The 25,281-nt window shown below is 33.5% G+C and overlaps 1 protein-coding gene across 3 annotated transcripts in view; it reads left to right on the top strand.

Annotated features, from left to right (window-relative positions):
* Grik2 (glutamate ionotropic receptor kainate type subunit 2) overlaps positions 1–25,281 on the top strand; it is a 634,369-nt gene that overhangs the window by 374,607 nt on the left and 234,481 nt on the right. The gene's annotated exons all lie outside the window — the stretch shown is intronic.

The following is a 25,281-nucleotide window of genomic DNA, read 5'->3' as shown; positions in this document are numbered from 1 at the left end:
CTTCATTATAAAAACATAAACTGGTTTCAAAGTATTTGCTATGCACAAAAGTAGGCTATGTATCATGGGATAATTTGTTTATATTAGGCTAAAAAAATGCCACAGTATTTAGGCTTTGGGGGGTGTCTGGAAAAACATCCTTAAAAACTTTTATAAATTTATTTTATGATTATCATCTTATTTTATGTTTCTGAGTCAATTTTACATTGTGCATTAATGTCTAATAGTGATGTGTAACATTGATGTACAACAAGTTTGATTAAACTTATTAGCATAGCTTTTCAAATAATGTTACCATAGAAATTTTATGATTTCTGTATACTGAGTTCATTTCTCATATAAATTCTGTGTGTTTTTAAAAAATCTCTTTTTTGAAATTGTTTCACCAAAAAGTCTTATTTATTATTGTCATTTTACTAAAATACTCATTTTGTTCTCACTCATACCTAGAAGTAAAGATATTGCTTTTATATTCATTGAGAGGTGGGCAAGATGGAGCATGCCTGTAATCCCAGTGGCTCAGGATACTGAGACAGGAGGATCATGGGTTCAGGCCAGCCTCAGCAACTTAGTGAAGCCCTGGGAAACTTAAGGAGAACCCTTCTCAAAATAATAAGGACTGGGGATGTTGTTCAGTATTTAAGTACCACTTGGTTCAACCTTTTACATAGATAGATAGATAGATAGATAGATAGATAGATAGATAGATAGATAAACAAGTAAGTCAAGGCATGTAGAATAGTGGTCACTAGTGATCAGGAAGGATAAAAACAAGCATCAGTAGAAGAAAGTTGGGTAAATTCTGTCCACATACAAGTTGAAATAAGTTATACTATTGTACCACATAGGAGAGTGGTTACATTTCACAAAAATTTTATTATAAATTTTATCAAAAAATATGTAGAAAAAAGTTCTGATTTAAGTGTTCCATTTATTTTGATTTTAATTATTTAATAATAAAATTAAAGAAAAAGGTACAAGGCTCAAGATAGTGGAAGTGATAGGCACCCCAGCAAAGAGGCAGCAAAGGAAAAGCAGAATTGAGAGATGGGTGACTCCTTATTGCATGGTCTAAGACCTGGAGAGACTTGAAGATAGGGCAACAGAATAGAAAACAAATGCAGAATACCCTGACCCTTCCACCTCCAAAGAAGGGTGGATAAGCCGGGAATGTCATTCTCTCAAGATCACTCACTTAAAATCATTTGGAAAGACAGACAAAACTTTAAGTGCATTGGTAACAGAAAACTCCATATAAAGCTGTATTTTTCTGTGACAAACATGCTTTGAAGATACTTTTAATGAATAAATAAAAAGTAGCATAGCTGATAGTTGACAGAGTGATTTGAATCTTTACTTGACTGCTACCAATACTTTTTTCCCTTTTGTTCAGGAAGAACATAGTCTGCTAATTTCCTTTCATTGGCAAATGGAATGGTATGCTGACTAGATTATACACTTCTTTAGTTTTCCAATATTCTCCTTTTAAAACAGTTGTGGGTTTTTGTATAATTTATGTTATTTTCTGGTTAGTTGGTTTTATTTTCTCCTATATAAATCTTTAAAACTATTTATCCCTTTGTTTTTGTGAAGTATTTTGATGTATTTATTTGCAGCCAGGATTGGTCTATATAAGGATTATAGGATTTTTATTTGTTTATATCAAACCATTTGCCAGTTTTCTATAAAAATATTAATTCAGATTCAAATGCTTTTATCAAACTTTAAAAAACTCCTCTCAGTATAGGCAGAAGTACCATGCTACCCATGAATTCCTTCTATCTCTTTGGAAGCCACATGTTCTGCTACAACCTGGCCTTGTTGTCTTCTAAACTTGAATGTAGCTGGCAATCTAGGCCTCTCCTTCACCAAAGTGCTGAAACTTCTCTTTGTCTGTCTCCTGTACTGAAGGCCCATTTCCGGGTGAGCTCTTTCTCTTTTTAAAAGTACTGATGTTTTAGTCAGCTTTTGCACTGCTGTGATTAAAGGACCCGACCAGAACAATTGTAGAAGAGGAAAAGTTTATTTGAGGGCTCAAAGTTTCAGAGTTCTCATTGCATTGACAGCCAGCTCTGTTCCTCTGAGCTTGAGTTGAGGCTGAACATCATGGTGGAATAGTGTGGTACAGGGAAGCAGCTCACATGATGATCAGAAAAGCAGAGACTCCACTCTTCCAGATACAAAATTTATACCCCAAGGCCCTGTCCCCCAGGGACCCACTTCCTCCAGTCAAATCCTACCTACCTTCAGTTACCTTTTTTTTTTTTAATTGGTTGTTCAAAACCTTACAAAGCTCTTGACATATCATATTTCAAACATTAGTTTCAAGTGAGTTATGAACTCCCATTTTTACCCCAAATACAGATTGCAGAATCACATCACTTACACATCCACATTTTTACATAATGCCATACTAGTAACTGTTGTATTCTGCTACCTTTCCTATCCTCTACTATCCCCCCTCCCCCCTCCCATCTTCTCTTTCTATCCCATCTACTGTAATTCATTTCTCTCCTTGTTTATTTTCCAATTCCCCTCACAACCTCTTTTATGTAGTTTTTTATAACAATGAGGGTCTCTTTCCATTTCCATGCAATTCCCCTTTTCTCTCCCTTTCCCTCCCACCTCGTGTCTCTGTTTAATGTTAATCTTTTCTTCCTGCTCTTCCTCCCTGCTCTATTCTTACTTGCTCTCATTATATCAAAGAAGACATTTGGTATTTGTTTTTTAGGGATTGGCTAGCTTCACTAAGCATAATCTGTTCTAGTGCCATCCATTTCCCTGCGAATTCCATGATTTTGTCATTTTTTAGTGCTGCGTAATACTCCATGGTGTATAGATACCACATTTTTTAATCCATTCATCCATTGAAGGGCATCTGGGTTGGTTCCACAGTCTAGCTATTGTGAATTGTGCTACTGTGAACATCGATGTGGCAGTATCCCTGTAGTACGAACTTTAAAGGTCTTCAGGGAATAGTCCAAGAAGGGCAATAGCTGGGTCAAATGGTGGTTCCATTCCCAGCTTTCCCAGGAATCTCCATACTGCCTTCCAAATTGGCAGCACCAATTTGCAGTCCCACCAGCAATGTACAAGAGTACCCTTTTTCCCACATCCTCTCCAGCACTTGTTGTTTGACTTCCTAATGGCTGCCAATCTTACTGGAGTGAGATGGTATCTTAGGGTGGTTTTGATTTGCATTTCTCTGACTGCTAGAGATGGTGAGCATTTTTTCATGTACTTGTTGATTGATTGTATGTCCTCCTCTGAGAAGTGTCTGTTCAGGTCCTTGACCCATTTGTTGATTGGGTTATTTGTTGTCTTATTGTCTAATTTTTTGAGTTCTTTGTATACTCTGGATATTAGGGCTCTATCTGAAGTGTGAGGAGTAAAAATTTGTTCCCATGATGTAGGCTCCCTATTTACCTCTCTTATTGTTTCTCTTGCTGTGAAAAATCTTTTTAGTTTAAGTAAGTCCCATTTGTTGATTCTTGCTATTAACTCTTGTGCTATGGGTGTCCTATTAAGGAATTTGGAGCCCAACCCCACAAAATGTAGATTGGAGACAACTTTTTCTTCTATCATAAGCAGAGTCTCTGATTTGATATCAAGGTCCTTGATCCATTTTGAGTTAACTTTTGTGCATGGTGAGAGGAGGGGATTCAGTTTCATTTTTTTGCAAATGGATTTCCAGTTTTCCAAACACCATTTGTTGAAGATGCTATACTTCCTCCATTGCATGCTTTTAGCCCCTTTATCAAATATAAGATAGTTGTAACTTTGTGGATTAGTCTCTGTATCCTCTATTCTGTACCATTGGTCCACCCGCCTGTTTTGGTACCAGTACCATGCTGTTTTTGTTACTATTGCTCTGTAATATAGTTTGAAATCTAGTATTGCTATACCGCCTGATTCACACTTCCTGCTTAGAATTGCTTTTGCTATTCTGGGTCTTTTATTTTTCCATATGAATTTCATGATTGCTTTATCTATTTCTACAAGAAATGCCATTGGGATTTTGATTGGCATTGCATTAAACCTATAGAGAACTTTTGGTAATATAGCCATTTTGATGATGTTAGTTCTGCCTATTCATGAACAGGGTATATTTCTCCATCTTCTAAGATCTTCTACTTCTCTTTTTAGGGTTCTGTAGTTTTCATTGTATAAATCTTTCACCTCTTTTGTTAGGGTGATTCCCAAATATTTTATTTTTTTTGAGGATATTGTGAATGGAGTATTTTTTCTCATTTCCATTTCAGAAGTTTTATTGCTGATATACAGAAATGCCTTTGATTTGTGCGTGTTGATTTTATATCCTGCCACTTTGCTGAATTCATTTATTAGTTGTAGTAGTTTTTTTGTAGACCCTTTTGGGTCTTCTAGGTATAGAATCGTGTCATCCGCAAATAGTGATAATTTAAGTTCTTCTTTTCCAATTTTTATGCCTTTAATTTCTTTCGTTTGCCTAATTGCTTTGGCCAGTGTTTCGAGAACTATATTGAATAGAAGTGGTGATAGAGGGCATCCCTGTCTTGTTCCAGATTTTAGAGGGAATGCCTTCAATTTTTCTCCATTCAGAATGATGCTAGCCTGAGGCTTAGCATAGATAGCTTTTACAATGTCAAGGTAAGTTCCTGTTATCCCTAGTTTTTCTAATGTTTTGAACATAAAGGGATGCTGTACTTTGTCGAATGCTTTTTCTGCATCTATAGAGATGATCATATGGTTCTTATCTTTAAGTCTATTGATATGGTGAATAACATTTATTGATTTACGTATATTGAACCATCCTTGCATCCCAGGGATGAATCCTACTTGATCATGGTGCACAATTTTTTTGATTTGCCTTTGTATCCGATTCTCCAGAATTTTATTGAGGATTTTTGCATCTAGGTTCATCAGAGATATTGGTCTGTAGTTTTCTTTCTTTGAGGTGTCTTTGTCTGGTTTCAGAATCAATGTGATGTTGGCCTCATAGAATGAATTTGGAAGAGCTCCCTCTTTTTCTATTTCCTAGAATAACTTGAAAAGTTATAAGTATATAATGTCCTTCCTTATCTCTTTGGATTAACTTAGTCTTGAAGTCCATTTTATTCGATATGAGGATGGCCACCCCTGCTTGCTTGCGCGGAACGTGTGCGTGGTATATTTTTTCCCAACCTTTCACCTTCAGCCTGTGTATGTCTTTTCCAGTCAGGTGTGTCTCCTGGAGGCAGCATATTGTTGGATTTGTTTTTTTAATCCATGTTACCAGCCTATGTCACTTTATTGGTGTGTTTAAACAATTAATGTTTAGAGTTACTATTGATATATGGTTTGTACTTCCAGCCATGTTTGATTATTTCTCTCTCTTTTTTTTTAAATTTAGTTTGTTTCTCCATGATTAGCTTTCCCCTCTCCATCTGTCTTTACTGAGGTACTTCCCACTGTTGGCTTTGGTTATTGTTTTTCATTTCTTCCTCGTGAAGTGTTTTGCTCAAGATGCTTTGCAATGCTGGTTTTCTGGCTGCAGATTCTTTTAGTTTTTGTTAATCGTGAAAGATTTTTATTTCGTTGTCGTACCTGAAGCTTAATTTTGCTGGATACAGAATTCTTGGTTGGAATCCATTGTCTTTCAGTGTTTGAAATACGTTGTTCCAGGATCTTCTCACTTTCAGCGTCTGTGATTAAAAATCCATTGTTAACCTTATTGGTTTACCCCTGAATGTAATCTGCCTCCTTTCTCTTGTAGCTTTTAATATTTTCTCTTTGTTCTGTATATTGGATATCTTCATAACAATGTGTCTTGGTGTTGGTCTACTGTGATTTTGTATGCTCAGTGTCCTGTACGCATCTACAATTTGTATATCTGTTTCCTTTTTTATTTCTGGAAAGTTTTCTGTAATTATTTCATTTAGTAGATTACTCATTCCCCTGGTTTGAGTCTCTGTCCCTTCCTCTATCCCAATGACTCTTAAATTTGTTTTTTTTATATTATCACGTATCTCTTGTATGTTTCTCTCATGATTTTTAACCAGCCTATCTGAGTTGGCTAGACTCTTTTCAAGATGATATATTTTGTCTTCATTATCTGATGTTCTGGCTTCTACTTGCTCCACTCTATTAGTGATACTCTCATTTGAGATTTTAATTTGGTTTATAATTTCCTTCATTTCTAAGATTATTGTTTGATTCCTTTTTATTATCTCTATCTCCTGATAAAGATGCTTAACTTCTTCTTTTATCTGTTTATGTAAGTCATTCTCAATGTGTTCTTTCGCTGCTTGAATTTGCTATCTCGTATCCTCTTTAAGGTTCCATTCCATCTGTCTAAGGTGTTCCTTGAGTTCTTTATATGACCATTTTTCTGATGACTCTATATCGTCCTGAATATTTAGGCTGTCCTGCATTGTTTGTACTCCTTTTCTTCCTTGCTTTTTCTTACTGCTCATTTTGCTTCTTGTTCTGTTTGACCACTGAGTTACTGTTTACTCCTATAAATTTATTTGATGTAATTCCCGGCAGGTCTCCTTTCATCGGAATTTTGCTAGAAGTTCCTCTGCAGGTCACATGTAGGTGTATTTATGGGTCTCTCTGATCCAGTTACTGCGGAGGTATTGAGAGTGCTGCCTCCTCACCGGCCGCCATGTTCTCCCTTCAGTTACCTTTTAATTAATCCCATGAGAGGATTAATCTGATGATTGGATTAAGGCTATTATAATTTGATCATTTCTCCTCTAAACCTTCTTGCATTGTCTCACATATGAGCTTTTGGGGGATATCTCAAATCCAAACTGTGACAACTGGAGATGAAATCCAAGACTAACATATTTTAGACAAGCATTCTATTGCTGAGCTTTTTCCCTGGCCCTTCCTGGGTCTTATTGCAATTTTTCTGAATTATCCTCTCATTTTTTTTTAAACAATATAGGATGTTATAGCATCCTGAGAAAGATTTCAGGAAGATAAAAATGTTAGACCTTATATTTCAAAAAGCCTTGCCTTGTATAAGTTGAATTCTTTGGAAAACATTGCTCCATTGTGTCTCTTACTCTTGGAGTTGTAAAATGTCATTTAGCTTCTTGAACTTTTGTGTATGTCCTGTATTTTCTTTCTTATGGATGGTTTCAAGATTCTCACTTTATTCTTAAAGCTTGGGAATTTCACCAAGTATATGCTCCTGAAAATAGTTTGTATTTTATTTTTTATTTTTTGGCATACTTTTTGTTATTTTTTTGAAGTGTATGAGAGTTTTAAATATTAATTATATTGAACAGTCAAGATGTGTGCTTCCAAGTATGGTAGCTACTAGACATAAGTTGCTATTGAACACTTGAAATATGTTTAAATTGAAATGAGATATCTGTAAGTACAAAATAAATACTAGCTTTCAAACATGTCATTTAAAAAATGTAAAGTATTTCCATTTTATATTTATTACATGTTAAAATGATAATATTTTGATTATCTTAGTTTAAATAAAATATACTGTTAAAACTAACTTCACCTGCTAATTTATTTTTAAACATGGTTACTATAAATTATTAGATTGTATGTGTGGATCTTAATTGTGGCTTGTTGCATTATATTTCTGTTCAACAGCATTGATCCAGAATCTCAGTAGGCATATTCAGTTTGGAAACTCATGTTCTTTAGTTCTGAGATGCTTTCGTTTTTTGTTTTTGTTTTTGTATTCCTGATGTATTTATTTTTTAATATTTATTTTTTGGTTGTAGGTGGACACAATACCTTTATTTATTTTTATGTGGTGCTAGGGATCAAACCCAGGGCCCAGGAGGCACCAGGGGAGCATTCTACCCCTGAGCCACAACCCCAGCCCCTTATTTATTTATTTTTTTCATGTTTTTTTTTTTTTGATGCATTATAGTTGTGCATAATGATGAGATGTGTTATTACATATTTGTACATGTATACAATAAAATAGCATAATTTGGCCAATATCACTCCCCAGAATTTCCCCCTCTGTTTATATCTCCCAATCTTTAGTCCCTTTATTAATCTTTTCTTACAAAAGTCTTTGATTGTCATAAGACCCCTACACACATTTCATTTCTTTTTTGTTTTCCTCTCTAGCTTCCACATATGAGAGAAAACACATGAAACTTGACTTCTGTGTTTGACTTATTTAGCTTAACATAATTGTGTTTAGTTCCATTTGTTTTCTTGAAAATGGCGTGATTTCATTTTTCTTTATGAATGAATGTAGACCACATTTTCTTTGTCCCTTCATCCATCGATATACACTTAAGCTGATTCCATAGTTTGGCTATTGTGAATTATATTGCTATAAACCTGAGTATGCATGTATAACTGTAGTATGATGACTTTAATTCTTCAGAATAAATACTCAGGAGTGATATAGCCAGGTCATATGGCCTTTTAGTGTCTAGTTATTTCAGGAACCTCCATACTGATTTCTGTAGTGGTTGTACAAATTTACAACCCACTAACAGTATAAAGTGTTCCTTTTTCTTTGCATCCTATCTAGTATATATTATTGTTTGTAATATTGATACATGTCGTTCTGACTAATGTGAAATGAAATTTCAGTTTTGATTTGCATTTCCCTAATTGCTAATGATGTTGAACTTTTTTTTTCATATATTTGTTGGCCATGTTTATTTCTTCTGAGAAGTGTCTGTTCAATTCATTTGCCAATTTATTGAGTTATTTGATTTTGTGGTATTGAGTTTTTTGAGTTCTTTATATATTCTAGATAACAATCATCTCTCAGAAGAGTAGCTAGCTAAGATTTTTCTCTCATTCTGTGGGTCCTATCTTCACATTCGTAATTGTTTCATTTTGCTGTGCAGTACCTTTTTAATTTGGTGCCATCCCATTTATTAACTCTTGGCATTATTCCCCGAGCTTTAGAGTTTCTATTGAGAAAATCTTTGCCTTTTCCTATATACTGGAGTATTATTCCTGGTTTGTTCTAGGAGTTGAATAGTTTCTAGTCTAATTCCTAGATCTTTAATGCATTTTGAACTGATTTTTGTTCAGGGTGAGATAAAAGTCTAGTTTTATTCTTCTACATAGAGTTAACCAGTTTTCCCAGCACTAATTATTTAAAAAGTTGTCTTTTCTCTAAAATATTTTTTGTCACCTTTGTTAAGGATCAGATGACTATGTCTGAGTATGTCTGAGTCATTTCACCTCTGTATCGCTAGTCTGTACTATTGTTCCATGTGTCTGTTTTTATGCCAATACCATGCAGTTTTTGTTACTATGCCTCTGTAGTATAATTTGAAGTCAGGTATTGTGATGCCTCCAGCATTGTGTTCTTGATTTGTAATTGTTTTGGCTATTCTGAGTATTTTACTCTTCCAAATTAATTTTAGAACTATTTTTTCTAGTTCTGTGAAGAATGTCATTGGTATTTTAATGGGGATTGCATTGAATCTGTATATTGCTTTTGATAGTATGGTCATTTTGACAATATTAATTCCGCCTATCTGAAATATTTCCATCTTCTTTAACATGCTTTCTTAATATTTAATTTGATGATTTCTTTCCATTTTTTTCTCACCGTCTCTCACTGGATATCTGTCGCCTGGTTGTTGAACTTCCCAGAACCACATAAACATTTGTTTTCAACATTGATACCTAGGTCCCACACCCAGACATTCTAATTTAATTGATGAAACCTGGCATTAGTATTGTTGAAATCTCCCTGAATGATTATAATGACCCTCTGCTTGTATCATGTAGTTTCATTTATTTTTGTTTTAATTCTGTTATAGGAGTTCCTCAACTGTATCTTCTAACCCATTATTTGCTGTATGTATTTTGTGATATAATTAATTTCTAAGAACTTTTTTTAAGTTTACTAAGTAGAACTCATTCACAATAACAGTTTTATACAGTTTTATTTATTCTTTATATTATTTTCCCCTTAATTTTGTTCTATTTTCTCTGTTTTGTTTTTATCTGGATGTTAGAAGTTTCAGTAATTTTTTTTTTCCAAATGGTCATTCACATTTTAAAGTAATGCACTATTAAGAGGAATATGAGTGCTATGTATGTGAGGACCAAAAGGTGATGAATTCTTTATACTTTTATGCCGGGGGTGGTGGGATCTTGTCTTTCAATCTGTGCAGCACAAATAATAAATCTATTTATCTATTGTTTTGCACAGTTTCTGAAAGGAATTCTAAATTTGGTCTTCTCAGATTCAGACATATCTGTTTGCTGTCAAAAGGTAAAGCATAGATTAATCTGGAGGGTGTTTTGCTAAGTGAAATAAGCCAGACACAGAAAGACAAATACCACATGATCTCATTTATAAAAGGATACTAAAAAGTCAAACATATAAAAACAAAAAGAAGGTTTCTGACTAAGGTTTGCAAGATAGGAGAAGGGAAAGATATGTCAAAGGGTTAAAATTTTCAGCTATGTTATAAGTTCTGGAGAAACAATATACACCATGACATAATTACTTAATATTAATGTATAGCATATTGACACTTGATAAGAGATTAAATCTTAAGTGTTCTCACCACAAAAATAAAAAAGGTAAGTATGTGAGGTGATGGATATTTAAATTTTTTGGTTATCATGGCCATTTCATAATATAAACATGTATAAAAAACATCACTCTGTATACCTTATACAATTTTTATTTGTCAATTATACCTCAATAAAGATGGGAAAAAAGAGAGGGGAAAACTATTCTAGTAGTTTTCAAACTTTTATTTAGACTTCTGGATTTTAGCATGATACTTAAACTCTGTGAATTCACAGCCTGTTGGAACCAATTTATTTTTTAGTTTTCTACCAGGTTCAAAACAAGAGAGAATGAGTAGTTCCCCAGAAATGGACTAAAATCCATCCAGTTTTCTATTTGGTGAAAAACAGGACATTTGACCAGGAGAAGAACAAAACTTTTTAAAACTTCCTCAAAGGGACCAAAGCTTCTTGGATTTCTGTGGCCTTAAATATTCTGTATTGTTTTTTTTACAAAATGATCAATATAATTTGAAGTCAGGTATTGTGATGCCTCCAGCATTGGGGGCCCAGGACACACTATCCCAACATACAGCATGTTGGTGTTTAAGAAAATCTGGGGAGGTCATTTCTTGACCTTTTGTACTACTCAGAAGCAGGTCATAAGATTTTTATTCATGAGATGCTCTCCCTGTACCCCCAGAAAAGGAACATTCTTATCTTTAAAGTAATGGCACACAAAGAAGAATGGAACAGTTATTGTTACATTCTCCACTTGTCACCAATAGATAAGACCTTTTGTCCTCTGATTATTTTTCCATGACTTTCTACACTCCATCAAACCTAAAGAGAGAAAAAAGTACTCAAGTTTATGTGATCTATAAAACTTATATTTAATAAATGTGTGTGTTTTTCTTTTGCTAATCTGACTTTTGCTATAGAGGTTTCAGCCATGAATCTGATGATATATATATAGATGAGAAAAGAATCCCACACATTCCCTTATAACTTAAAATGCTGCATATACTTAAGAATCAAAAAGTAGTTACAACTTCCAGCCATATGAGTAAACTGACTGGAGTACCCTGCTCTGCCCAGAGCCTCAAGATATTGCAGTGGACAATGTCACCAATCATATCTCAACAAGAAAACATATGGAATTTAGGGCCTATATTTTTCTATCCCAGGAGTCCATTTTTCTTTTTAAATCAGAATTCATCAGCAACTCTCTTTTCACTCTGCTTGCACAACTTATTTCTTAAGACTAATTCACTACATGCTTTATATCCTGAGTACAGTGAAATTCTTTCTGATGCCATGTCCATGACCCATATCATGATTTTATAACATTGACTATGAACCATCAATTCTATTATACATGTGATATTTTCTACATATCTGGATAATGTACTAGTGAGTTTTACCAAGACTCTGTTAGTCTTACTTTAACTGTTGTGAGTTTTTGTCTTTGCATTATAGCCTTAGAACTATCTTGGTAGGGAGTTCGTAGAGCCAGGCCAGTGCCTGCATTCCACCAGTGCTTGAGAAACATTTGGTTTAGGACTGGGAGTCTATTAGGTAAAGAAGGAAAAGGAGGCATTGCAGTCAGTGGGGAAAATATCTTTGAAGGCCTATATTTGTGCAGTGTAATATATGAATAATTTTAAGTAGTCTATACAGACTACTTAAAATTATTCATATATTACACTGCACACATATATTATATTACTGATGGAGCACAGAGGATGTGGAGGAGAGGTAATGGATAGGTGCCAGTAGGCAGGCAACAGCAAAGCAAAGGCCATTGTAGGTCTGGTGAAGGAACATTGTTTTTTGATATTCTTATGAGGCAATTTTGAAGGATTTTAAGTACATGAGCAACATGATAAAGTTGGGATCTTAAAGAGTCCCTTTTGGTATCACACATGGAATTGTAGTTCATGAGACAGGATTTGGCAAGAATAGCCAATAAAATATTGCAAGAGTGAACATTGATGAGGTCTGAACTGTGGTGATATCTGAAGGGATAGGGGATGGGAATTTGATTTGTTAAGATACATGGAGAATGAGGGATACATAGTTTTCAAATTGAAGTTTAAGAGGAAGTCAGAGTTAGATATTTTCCTAGTAAACAAGGCTGGAAATGGAATGAAACTAGAAAAAGTAAAATTGGGGTAATACAGGAAGAATTCAATTTTGAACATATTGCACTTAATTTTCTTATGATGTATTTATCTAGGTGGCAGGTAGGTAGATATATTGTGTCAGAGCACAGAAGAATGATCTGGGCTGGAGACGTGGTTGTGAGATATTATAAAAGGTGGTAATTGGCATCATGCACATTGGTGTGATTATTCATTCATAAAAAAATGTGTTTTCAGTGCATTTACTCCAGTACATATTTCTCTCCTCTCCTAATATTAATTTTGTTGATTCTTTCCTAATATTTCATTCTATTTGGCTTGAAAAGCAAATATAAATTCAGAGTTTTCAAGGAAGATCAAAAGAGTCTGGGTTAGAAAGAAATATACAGTTTCTCCTTGATTTACTATAAGAAGAAACTCATCATTAATTGAAAATATCCTAGGTCAAAATTTATTTAATACAGCCAACTTACAAACATCACAATTTATGCAGTGTCTGTTTTTTGTGTCATGATTGTCCAGCTGATGGAGATCTGTGCTGGTTGCCAATACCCAGTTTTTGTTAGATATCATACTACAAATTGCCAACCCAGGAAATTATCAAAATTCAAAATTTGAAGGACAATTTCTATTAAGAATGTATTACTTTTATATTATAGTAATAAAAAAAATTGTATGTCAAACAATCCTTAAGTCAGGGACTATCTACACTATACTTTGAGTCAAGCTCAAAAGTCCTTTGTAAATATGGGGAATGGTGTTTGTAAGATGACAACCATGGGACATTTAAGACCAATAAAATCCTGAGTTATGTCAGGTGCTTTGAACCTAACTTCATATATATATATATATATATATACACACACACACACACACACACATACACATACATACATATATATGTATATACATGTATATATACATGCATTTCCCACCCCCCCAGGTCATGATCTTTGTGTTTTCAGCTACCACCTGATTACTTGACATTGATACCTAATTGCTTCTCTTTGAGATTTCTTTTGTGTTCTTAATGATAGATTGTATATCCTAACTCCAATGTAAACCACCATAGAAATTTAAAAAGAAAGAGAGACCTTTTTCCCTGGCAGAAAACTCATATATTTTACTTTTCAGGAATCACTGAAAAGAGTGTATTTTGCCTACAAATCCAGAATAACGATGAGTCTCATGTTCTTATCTATCAAATATTTTATTAGGTGTGCTTCTCATGAAGTTTATACACAGTGTCATTAAGCACATGACTTAACAAATGAATACCCATAACCAGAATCCTATAAATTTTATATTCTGAGCTCTCTTAGCTACAGTTCTATGTATAATTCTTAATATATGAAACCAAAACAAAATCCTCGCACATTTATTATGCTACCTTGTTAGAGTAAAACTATGTTATTTTTCACACTTCATCTGATAACTATTAGGAAAAAGCCTTTGCTGCACAGCTGTTTGGAAAACATTTCAGTTTCAATGAAGAATACTTATGACTCACTCAAATGAAATTAGAGACCAAGACCATATTTATTTTTATGTTGGCCATAGCTTTGTATTCCTAAAAACAAAAAAATCTGAATTTGTGTTTGCTCTTTCAAATTTTCAAATTTGCAATTGTTAGCAAGTACAGTACTCTCTGACCTTGACCAGAAACAAAATACTACTTTTATTACACAGTGTATATTTTCTTTGCCCTGTAGCGATGCTATTCCATGATTACTATTTGGTTATACCAGAATTTCAGGTTATGGTCTATAATTCTATTAGGTGCATCATAGAGGCATATCCTTAAAACTATCTTGCAGTTAAGTAAATTTTATAAAATACTGGTCAAGCAAAGCTCATTAGTTTTATTTATCCTTAAATCTTTAATAAGTTAATACATATTATGAATATCTTAAAGAGTTGCAAATATGTAGAGTTTCCAAAAATTTTAAATGCAGCATTTTTCTTAAAACCGGTAACATATTTTCCTAGAAGAATACACAATGGAAAAACACAAAGTTAGACTAGAAGCCTTTAAAATTCTTTATGATGGAATTTTCTTCTACATACAAATTTGTGTACTGCTTACCTGACCAATGGTTAGCAGAGGTTCAGATCCTTTCTATAGTTAGATAACACTTGGTATCTGAATTGAATATTGAGCTCAGAAAAGAGTTTTGGATAAGGTGTACAAGTTGAAGGGACAAATGGAAATTAGAAAATCTACATTTGAATCCTGAGTCTATCACCAGTAGTTCATTTATTTTTGAGCAAGTTGCCCAATTTTTAAAGTCAGAATGAAAATAACATGTGACTTAAAATTTGTTCCTTTTAGAGATACAAATTTATAAAATATATAACAAATTTTCTTGCAGGAAATTATCAGAAAGTGTTAGAGTCTGTAAACAAGCCAGGATGGCGCCTGGCAAGTGTTAGAGTCTGTAAACAAGTCTGGATGGCACCTGGCATTTTGCCAGAGGGAGTGGTTTGTGAAGTAAGGCCAGGGAGCCATTAAGTGTGGAGATTCCTTATTGGTTGACTGATGTATCTAGTTTATGCTAATTGAGATAAGCTGTGTGGAATGTATAAATACCTCTGTTGTCCTACAATAAACGGCTCCCATTCCTGCTGTACCAATGTACACAAGTTGCTCGTCACCCCCCGGTTATTTTGCCCAGCCAGCCGGACTGCGGCAAGAAAGTAGTGAGATTTAGTGGATTAAAGTTAATGCAAAATTTAACATAACAAATAGTGCTCTTATTTACTGTGTTCTCAAAGGGCTTTCTTTTTTATTAGTTGTTCAAAACATTACAAAGCTCTTGACATATCATATTTCATACATTTGATTCCAGTGGATTATGAACTCCCATTTTTACCCCATATACAGATTGCAGAAAAGGGCTTTCTAACACATTCATTGACTTATTTCTCTTATGAGCTACCATTCCTCTTTTTCAGGCTATGTACCACTATTTTTTTCTGTATATATTATCAATTAATTTTTCTTGAAATATATTACTTCTCTCCATTTATCTAATTTGTAATCATTTTACTGTCTTTTTTTCTGATAGCATTTACTCTGGGATGGTTTATCTGAAGACCTTGAGATAGTTTTATTTTCTGTTCTCTGGAATAGAATGCTAGGGGTGACACCCTTGGTGCATTCCATCAGAATCACTGAGGGTAGATCCTAGATTTCAATATTCTCATTTTTTTATATGATGTATTTTTTATATGATGTTTTTATTTATATGTTGTATTCCTCAGACACTTATATGAAACCTTTATTATTAGTTTAAATTTTTTTCTGTGTAAATTTCCTATTCCCAACTAGATAAAAAGTTACACAAGAGAAGTAATTCTGTTGTAAAGCAGAATAGTCTCTTCAAATGATAGCTACTCAATAAACTTTTTAAAAAATTTATTGATTACCAAGGGTCATAGCTGAAATTTAATCCTCATTGACCTGGATGCTGATATACATGCATATTCAGGAACATTGAAGGATTGGTTTGCCATATCTGATAACTTTGAGTGCAATGAGGGTAGAAGGCCAGACAGTAGGTTTTATTCTAGTAAATTTTTTTAATCAGTATGTTTCTACCCTTTGTGGACATACAGAATTCACCTAGAGGATGGCTAACATTGAATGCTTCTTTCTAAGACCAGGGAAGCTCTAACCTCAAATTGTTACATGAATTAAAACTAAACAAAGCAAAGCAAAATTTAATGATTAAAAACTCTACTTTTGAGTCATTTGACAAAACATATTCAATCTCATTTCTTATACAAAAATTGGTGTTGGATAGAGGCATAAAATAATCTTAGGAAAAAGAATGCCATTCTAAGCAGGAAATGAGTTCAAAGAATGATGTTCAACAGAAATTATATCTAGATAGCTTTTCAGAAGTTGTAGGAATAAGTGTTTCCTAACTTAGGCTTTCATGATTTTGTACCCCCGACTCCCCACTTTTCTTTTGCTCCACACACTTTTTCTAAGTATTTTTTGACAGTGTTTTTTACATGTCATACAGAGCTAGGTATACTTTCCAACGTTCACATGAATCATTTTCTCTAAAATATTACTATATTCTCCACTTCTTTGTTTAACTCAGTAGTTCTTTTCCCTGACTGCACATCAGTCCAACCAAGCTATCCCCCCTCCATTACCAATGAAAATAAGGAGTCTTTTAAATAAAAAGCAATTATTAAGGATTTCAAAAGGGACCAGCAGAGCATAAAACATTGCTATTCTTAACTATTGAGCCTTTGAACTGTTGGGCCCTGTACCACCTCCCAGGTTACACATCCCTTATGCTGGCCCAACTGCACATTAAAACCACCTAGGAAGTTTTTGTTTGTTTGTTTTTCTCTAAAAAATGATGCTAGGGGTGACACCCTTGATTCATTTGATCAGAATCACTAGGGGTAGATCCTAGATTTCAATATTCTCATTTAAACTGTATGTAATTGTTAAAAAAAGATCATTTAAAAATTTCAATGTACAGCTAGAACTGAGAGCTGAATTTAAAAGCTATTTCCTTGTGGCTGTATTATACTTTTTTCTTTCTTTCTTTTTTTTTGCCCTAGATTATTATGCTTCTTAAGCATAGGATATCATGACTTATTAGTCCTTTCATCTTTATGACATGGAACAATGCCTGGAACATTTTGTAAATCTATTAAATGCTTTTTAATGAATGAATGAATTACTAGATAGATACCCAATTTTTCACTTTATAGGGAATAATCAAAGAGAAAAGAAAGTAAAGACAGACTTATTGGATGATAATTTGAAATTTAAAATCAAAAGCATGTTCTTATAAGAAAATGGAAAAAGTTAAAATAAGAGATTTGAAAAATTATGTCTAAATTTATTAATTTTCTTATATAAAGTTATTGAATCATACAATAGCCACCACAAACCTATTCTTAGAGGGAAATTATATTTTATTTGTACTATTAGACATTTAACTTTCAATATTGAGAAAAAGCAAGAATAAGTAAAATATGGGAGAGTTTTCAGACAGAATTAAGGGAAATAATTATTTCATAATTATTTGCAAAATAGGTGTAAATTTGTGTTGGAAGACTCCTTCTAGAAATACTCTACAGTTTGTGAATGAGACTAGGGTTGGAAAACAGTGCACTGCTGTTAGCAGTGCTTTTGTCTGATCAAATTAATAGAATAAATATAATTTTCCATAACACAAATATCATTCTAGGTGTTAGGTGTTGGCTAGTTTTAAATAGTTAGCTTGGATTTAAACATAGCATAAAAGATTTTTTCTTAAACAATTATGCTCAGGACTTACACTCAGCATGTTCTTTTGTTTATAAAAGAATAGCTCATAACTGTACTGTGTATATCATGTATCAGAGCAACTGATGGACACGGGACATATTTTAGTTTATTTTTTCTTCTTTTTTTTTGGTGAGAGGGTGGTATCAGGGATTGAACCTATGGACACTCTATGACCGAGCCATATCCCCAGCCCTATTTTTTATTTTATTTAGAAACAGGTTGCTTAGTGCCTAATTCTTGCTGAGACTGGCTTTGAACTCTCAATCCTTCTGCCTCAGCCTCCTGAGCTGCTGGGATTTCAGGTGTGTGCCACCATGCCTGGCCATTTTTTTTTCTTGATAAAGTGTTTCAAAAACTAAAACCAGAGAACTAGGTTCATGATGTTTTGTTTTGTTTCGTATCAAGGTAAAATTCACATAATATAAAATTTATCATTTTAACCAGTTTAGAGCATACATGTGCATGGATTGTAGTATATTCACCTTGTTGTATGAACACTAGTAGATAGTTTCTTATCCCAAAAGGAGACCTCTTACTAAAGGTCCCCTAGGTGTGGTAGATTTCTATTAAATTCAGAAGTTATCAAAACTTTCTTGTGATCATCTCTGTCAGCTTACTCAATGCTTCTGGGGCTTGTTTTTTACTCTAGAAAGACAGAGCTGAGTAGTTGTGACTTTAACATCTGGAAAGTTGAAAATATTTATACTTTAGTTTGAAGGTAAAATTTTCTGGAATCTGTATACAGACTTACATAAAATAATTGTTTTATGAATTTCTTGATGGATGTGTTGGTAAATTAATGAATGAAGAAATGCACTAAAATATGCTACACTTATATATTTAGCATGAGATTATTAAATGGAAAGGTTTATGTGAATCTTGTTAAACTTCAAATAAAATCTTGAAGTATACAAATTTCAACCTGGTAATCTACTGATCCTTTTTGGAGTTTACAGTTTTCACTTATACGTCACTCTTAGGGCCATTTTTATATATAGATATGAAAGGTGATAGCCAATTAAAACCTGTAATCTTGCCAAATGTAAACATCTATTACTATTGGAGATCATTGTTATTACAAGCTGTTTCTTCCTCACCTGGCCAAATTCATACATTATGAGTTCTAAATATATTCAGAAGTTTTATTTATTTTACCAGAGGGGTAGGCCATAGTCACATATGTAAAGTGAGTTTGTACTTATTTGTTAAATAAATATTTATCTTTTTTGAACATTTCCCTTTATTCTGCTTATATTTCTTAATCAGCATTAGTAAAATTTATTGGGTATTTTTGTCATTCAATAAAATATTTACTCCTAAAATTAAATATACCCAGAAGAATTTGACCCAATAAGGATCTTCAGTTGACCGCAATGAAACAAAAATGGCACTAGACAAGATTGGAAAGAATGTTAAGAGAAGCAACTAATCATTACTGAATTATTCTACCTAGCAAAGAAGACTTTTCAAATTTTTAGCCTTAATGCTTGGGTGAGGGAAGGATGGCAAGAGAAGATCTGGAGAAATTCAATGTATAAGGTATAAGTAGAAAGGCTAGAAAGTTACCCTTTATTCCATCTCCTTGGTGTTGCTGTAATTGGTAATGTCTTATCATCATCAATCTCCTTTAAAAGGTATGATTTTACACTTTGCATTTTATTGAACACCCCGTAGCAAGATGTTGAAGTCTTTTTTTTTTTTTTTTTTTTGGCTTTCTGTTAAGATATCAATTCTGTGGTTTTTATGAACTGACACCCTTCCTGGAGCCTAGCTGATTTCCATAGCACCAATGCCCTGGCTTCATGATGCCCATTCTACAGCCTTTCACCTCTAACAAACTTCTTAAGTTCTTAGGCTTTCTTTGATTTCTACAGTTCATAAAACCCATTTGTTTCATTATTATTTATGATTTACTGCTTTATTGCTCAGTTTTGTTTTAATCTCCATAACCTTATTTTATTGTAACCATTGTGTAGTTTTCATTTCAGTCATAAGAATGCTGTTTCTTTAAGTGTTTTGCTTTTTCATCCCTTTTTATTAATTAAGGCAAAAATTAAGAGGCATTAACAATATCTTTTAAATGCTTTGAAACCTATACGCATCTAGATTTTCAACTGGTAATGAAAAACAAATTTCATGAAATATTTTTTTTTTGGTCATAAGGGTAAATCAGAATCAGACTGGGGGTGCCTGAATATATCTCTATTTTCCCACATGAATGATTTGAGGGCCACAGTGTCACATGTTCTAGAATTCATCAGAACACACACAAAAAATCAGGTCTCACAGTACTCTCAAAATGACTTCTATGGAAGTTCTCCATTTCTAATAATTAGTGAAGCAACACATACAAAAAAGTAATAATATATAGTATATACTAAATAATATGTGAACATTTTAAATTCATTTCTAGATTGGAAGTTTATAAAGGTGGGATTTTTCTGTGTTGTTTTGTTTATCACTGTTCACTGTAGTATACCTAACCTCTACAGGAGTGCTGAAAAAGAGGAGTTCCATACAGTCTTTTATTTTTAAAGAGAGAGAGAGAGAGAGAGAGAGAGAGAGAGAGAGAGAGAGAGAGAGAGAGAGAGGAGAGAGAGATTTTTAATAATTATTTTTTAGTTTTTCGGCAGACACAACATCTTTGTTTGTATGTGGTGCTGAGGATCGAACTCGGGCCACACGCATGCCAGGAAAGCGTGCTACCGCTTGAGCCACATCCCCAGCCCAATACAGTCTTTAATAAAAATACATTAATCAGTTTAAGTCTTAATCATCTATTTTGTACATAGCATGTTAAAATTAATTTATGTTGTTATATCCCTGTGTTGTGAATAGCATGCGTAAGACAATAATAGTTGAGGGATAACACATGAAAAAGAAAATTTGAACTATTTAGATAAGAGCAGAGAGATAATATGAGTTAATTATGTTAAAATTATTAAACACTTTATTATATTTAAATAAAACATTTTCTTCCTTTCAATCTTAAAACATATTATACTTTCTCAGAACTTCATTTTAGGTTCATTCTGGGCCAACTCCCAGTCTAATGCAGATAAAAATACATGAGTTATTGGTAGGTTCCTTAAACTGGGGTGGATAGAAGAAATGCTGAAAATTCCTTATTACAGATGCCAGTAGAATGAAGTGCCTTACCTCTAGCAAATGCTGATGTGCAGATTTAAGACTATATGAGAAATCAGAAAAGTTGCCCAGGAGAGTTTTATCATATTATTCATTGAACTCAGTCTGTGATACAGTAATTGCTTCTGGTATCATTTTTCTTTTTTCTTACACGAGGTTATTATTTATCCCTGTGCCATGTGAAACAGAGAAAGGGAGTTTAAAGCAGATTCATAACTTGATGTAAAACTATCTTGTGACATAGTGTAGCTAGAGATAGGAATCACAGCTGGAAAACTGTGTCTTACTTATCAGAATTAAATATGAGAAAAGTAAAGTAATACTTGACATGCTAGAGATTCATAAATACTAAAAAGATGCACTCAGGCCATGTATATTTTTCTCCTGGGAATTCAAAGCTATTTAAAACATATGTTTAAATTGTATTTTTTTAATCTCACAGGGTTCAAAAATGTATTTGCTTATATCAGAAGTTTTCTTGTTTGGTTATAGATGAAGAAAATCAAATTAATAGGCAGGATGGCTAGTAGGAAAGTTGAGTTAAAAAGATTTAAATACCATAATAATTGGAACTATTTTGCTATGTTTTATTCCTTTTTTTTTTAAAAGAGAGAGTGAGAGAGGGGAGAGAGAGAGAGAGAAAGAGAGAATTTTTAATATTTATTTATTTTTTTTAGTTCTCGGCGGACACAACATTTTTGTTGGTATGTGGTGCTGAGGTTCGAACCCGGGCCGCACGCATGCCAGGCGAGCTCGCTACCGCTGAGCCACATCTCCAGCCCCTACGTTTTATTCCTTACACACATACATATTCCTTATATACCTCACACAGTTTTAGAAACCTTTAACTTCCATTGTATTATTTCCACTGTTAAGTCATTTTGTATGAAAAATATGCAATACACATTTTGAAAAAAAATAGAGACACTGAGATTTGATAATATGAACAGGAACATTTTGTTTAGATATTCATTTTTGTTAACTAATTCTGCTGGGCTTAATATGAGCTATTTTCAGAAATTTTAACAGTACCTCCATTTTAAAAAGATATGTTCTAATTTAGAAAAGTGATCATTTGTTATACAGAAAATGAATTTTCTGAATTACATATTGACTTCTTATTCACTTCTACAATGTTTTCTTGATTATGTTGTTCAAACAATAATACCATTTTGTATACATTATAGCCGAGTACCTAATCCCAGTTGATTAAAAATCCCATAAAACCATACAACATATATTCAGTTACATAATGAAGACTATAAAAATTTTGCATTCATGTGAAGTTTGGAAATTATCACTGAAATACATTTAATGGAGGAAGCACAGTATGGTGGTAGGTGGTCCAGCAGTTCAAATACCTGGGTTATAGGCAGGCAGTTAATCATATGCAAGGGGAAAAAAAGATACTTAGCACTAACACTAGTCAGTTTCTCATAACTGTGACCAAAACACCTGACAAGAACAACTTAGAGGAGAAAAAGTTTATATTGACTCATGATCTCAGAGGTCTCAGTCCATGGTCACTGACTCTATTACTCTGGGCCTCAGAGTAGTATGTCACAGTGAAAGGGTATAGTAAAAGAAAATAGCTCAACTCATGGCAGCTGGGAGTCAGAGACAGTGAGAGGTACAGAAGTCTCATCAGGGATAAAATATAAACCCCATAGGTGTACCATCAGTGACTTGATTCCTCCAGCCCTAACGTACCTGCCTGTGGTTATCACCCAATATGACAGTCCTTTGAAATGATTAATCTCTGAAGCAGATGAATCTACTAATTTGGTTAAGGCTGTTATAATCTAATCACTTCATCTCCTGTATTAACATGGAGCTTTTGGAGTTTAACTCCTCTCTAAACCACAATAGCTCCTTTTCTTTCATTTTTTTTTTCATCTGTAAAATGAAGATAGTAATATTATTGGTTTTAAATAGCTGTTATGAAGAATAAAGGAATTAAAGTGAAGCACTTAATCTGGCACACAGTAAGTACTTGAAAAATGATAGTGCTATTGCTTAGTGCTTGGAGCTTAACAACTTGTCAATCTTTGTGCCTTTTAAAATTTTAAAAACCCATCTATTTATTTATAAATAACAAAATAGCCAAAACCAAAGTATGAAGTAAGCATTTAACGGACTATGCCTATGTGCTTCATTTGATTGGCAGTCCACCGATCTGGTATCCTTAGACTTTCCCCTCTTCTGCAAGGGAATATGTTGTTCTCTCAGGTCTTTAATTTTCTTCCTATGGTTTAGGGACCTGAGGATAGATGCCACTACCAAGCCTGAACCTAGTAAGGGCCTATAATTGTCTCACAAATTTTGCCTTCAAATGTAGGTTTCCTTGCCTTCCCCAATTGGCCATAGAAATTTATTGCCCTTCACTTTACTTCATTTTATTTGTGGTTTATTTGGTGCTTTTGATGTAAAGTTACCTAATTGGTAATTTTGATGTAAAGTTAACCATTATTTTGCTGGATAAATTGTTCAAGCCTAGTTCAGAAGAAATGTGTGTAAATTACTCTCACTATTCAATGTGGTAAATGATACGGTAAAAGAATTTAAAAAATTGTTGGGGAGTTCCAGAAAAAGATATACTCGATTTTGCCTGCAATGTGAATACCCATTACAAGAGTGCTGCTTGCTTCTTTTCTTTCCAACACAACAAGGACATTTAAAGTGTAATATACAGAAATGTGTACTCTAACTTACAGAACTAGGAGGCCAGGAAGATTAGAAAGGAAAATTAGAAAGGTAAATGTACATTAATAATCCCTGGGGTCAAAAGACACTACATCTTGTCATATTTGTAGTATTCTGTGTATTACTAAGAAACAAATTTCATATGTGGTCACATGCTACAAAAAACTCAGATTTGATCCTAACAGTCTCTTCACCTTATATTAAGCCTAAATATCTAGCTTTGAATGCAGTTATGTTTGTGATTCTTATGTGTTTGACATAATTCCATATAAGAATCTTGCATGTATGGTTGCCTCCCAAATGAATTGATGGTGTTCAAAGCAACATAGAATAGTTGGAAAACTATGTATCATGAGATTTAAAAAAATGTAGGTTCAAATCTCTTTATCTCTTCTTAGCTGTTCACCTCTTCATAGCTACGAGTTGAGAAATTTATTTCATTGCTCTAAACATTTAAATGACCACAAAATAGTCCTAGTAAAACTATTTTCAAAAGTAGCATCCTAGGTCATTAGGTAATTACAATTAGAATAAAGAGACATTTCATATACCATTAATAATGCCCTAAATCCATAACATTTTTACATTAACAAATGTTTTGAGAATATGGAGCAATACGAACTCTCCTTCATCACTGGTGGGAGTTCAAAATGACACAGCCACTTTGGAACAGTTTGGTAGGTTCTTGTAAAACTAAATATACTCTTAACATATGATCCAGCAATCATGCCCCTTGGTATTTACTCAGAAGAACTGAAAATTCATTTCTACATAAAAACCAGAACACTTGGGTATGTAAAGCAGCTTTATGTATGTCTGCCAAAACTCAAAAGCAACCATTTTTTTTTTAGTAGGTCAGTGGACAAATAAACTATAGTACGTCCAAATAATGTTATATTATTCCAGACTAAAAAGAAATGAGCTATTAAACCATAAAAGGACATTGAGGAATCATAATGCATATTATCAAGTGAAATACACTCATTTGAAAAGGCTACATACTATATGATTCCATCTATTTGACATTCTGAAAAATGCAACACTCTGGAGGTATTAAAAAGATTCATGATTTACAGGAGCCAGAGGGGAGAGAATAATGAATTGACCAGAGCTCTAGCACAGTCAGCTATACCATGTTCCATGTGCCCATATTAAAACCTAGCTATGCTTTTTGCACTTAGGTAAACTTAAAAATTTTTATAGGGCCTATTTTGTTAGAGACTCACGGAGTTAATTTTCATTCTCATGTGTTCAGCTCCCTTATTTACTGGATGTGACATTAGTCACAGTGATGGCTATAGTCTTCTTCTTGGAACTCTATAAGGTCATACAAATCTCTTTTTGATTTCTGTTTCTTTGACCTGAAATGTATCTTTTCAGAGTTTCCCAGGGCTAGACTCCATCTCCCGTATTTTAGGTTTCATCTTATCTCTTGTGTCTTCAGAAAAAAAACTTTGAGGTATATTAATTTTGTGTCATCTTCTCTTGTCTTACCAAGTACCTTTCAGTTATTCTCCATCTTGTTGACATATTTTG

This window comes from Urocitellus parryii, chromosome 8, assembly GCF_045843805.1.
Source record: "Urocitellus parryii isolate mUroPar1 chromosome 8, mUroPar1.hap1, whole genome shotgun sequence".
Lineage (NCBI taxonomy): Eukaryota > Metazoa > Chordata > Mammalia > Rodentia > Sciuridae > Urocitellus > Urocitellus parryii.
This window is presented reverse-complemented; position numbering and strand designations above follow the sequence as displayed.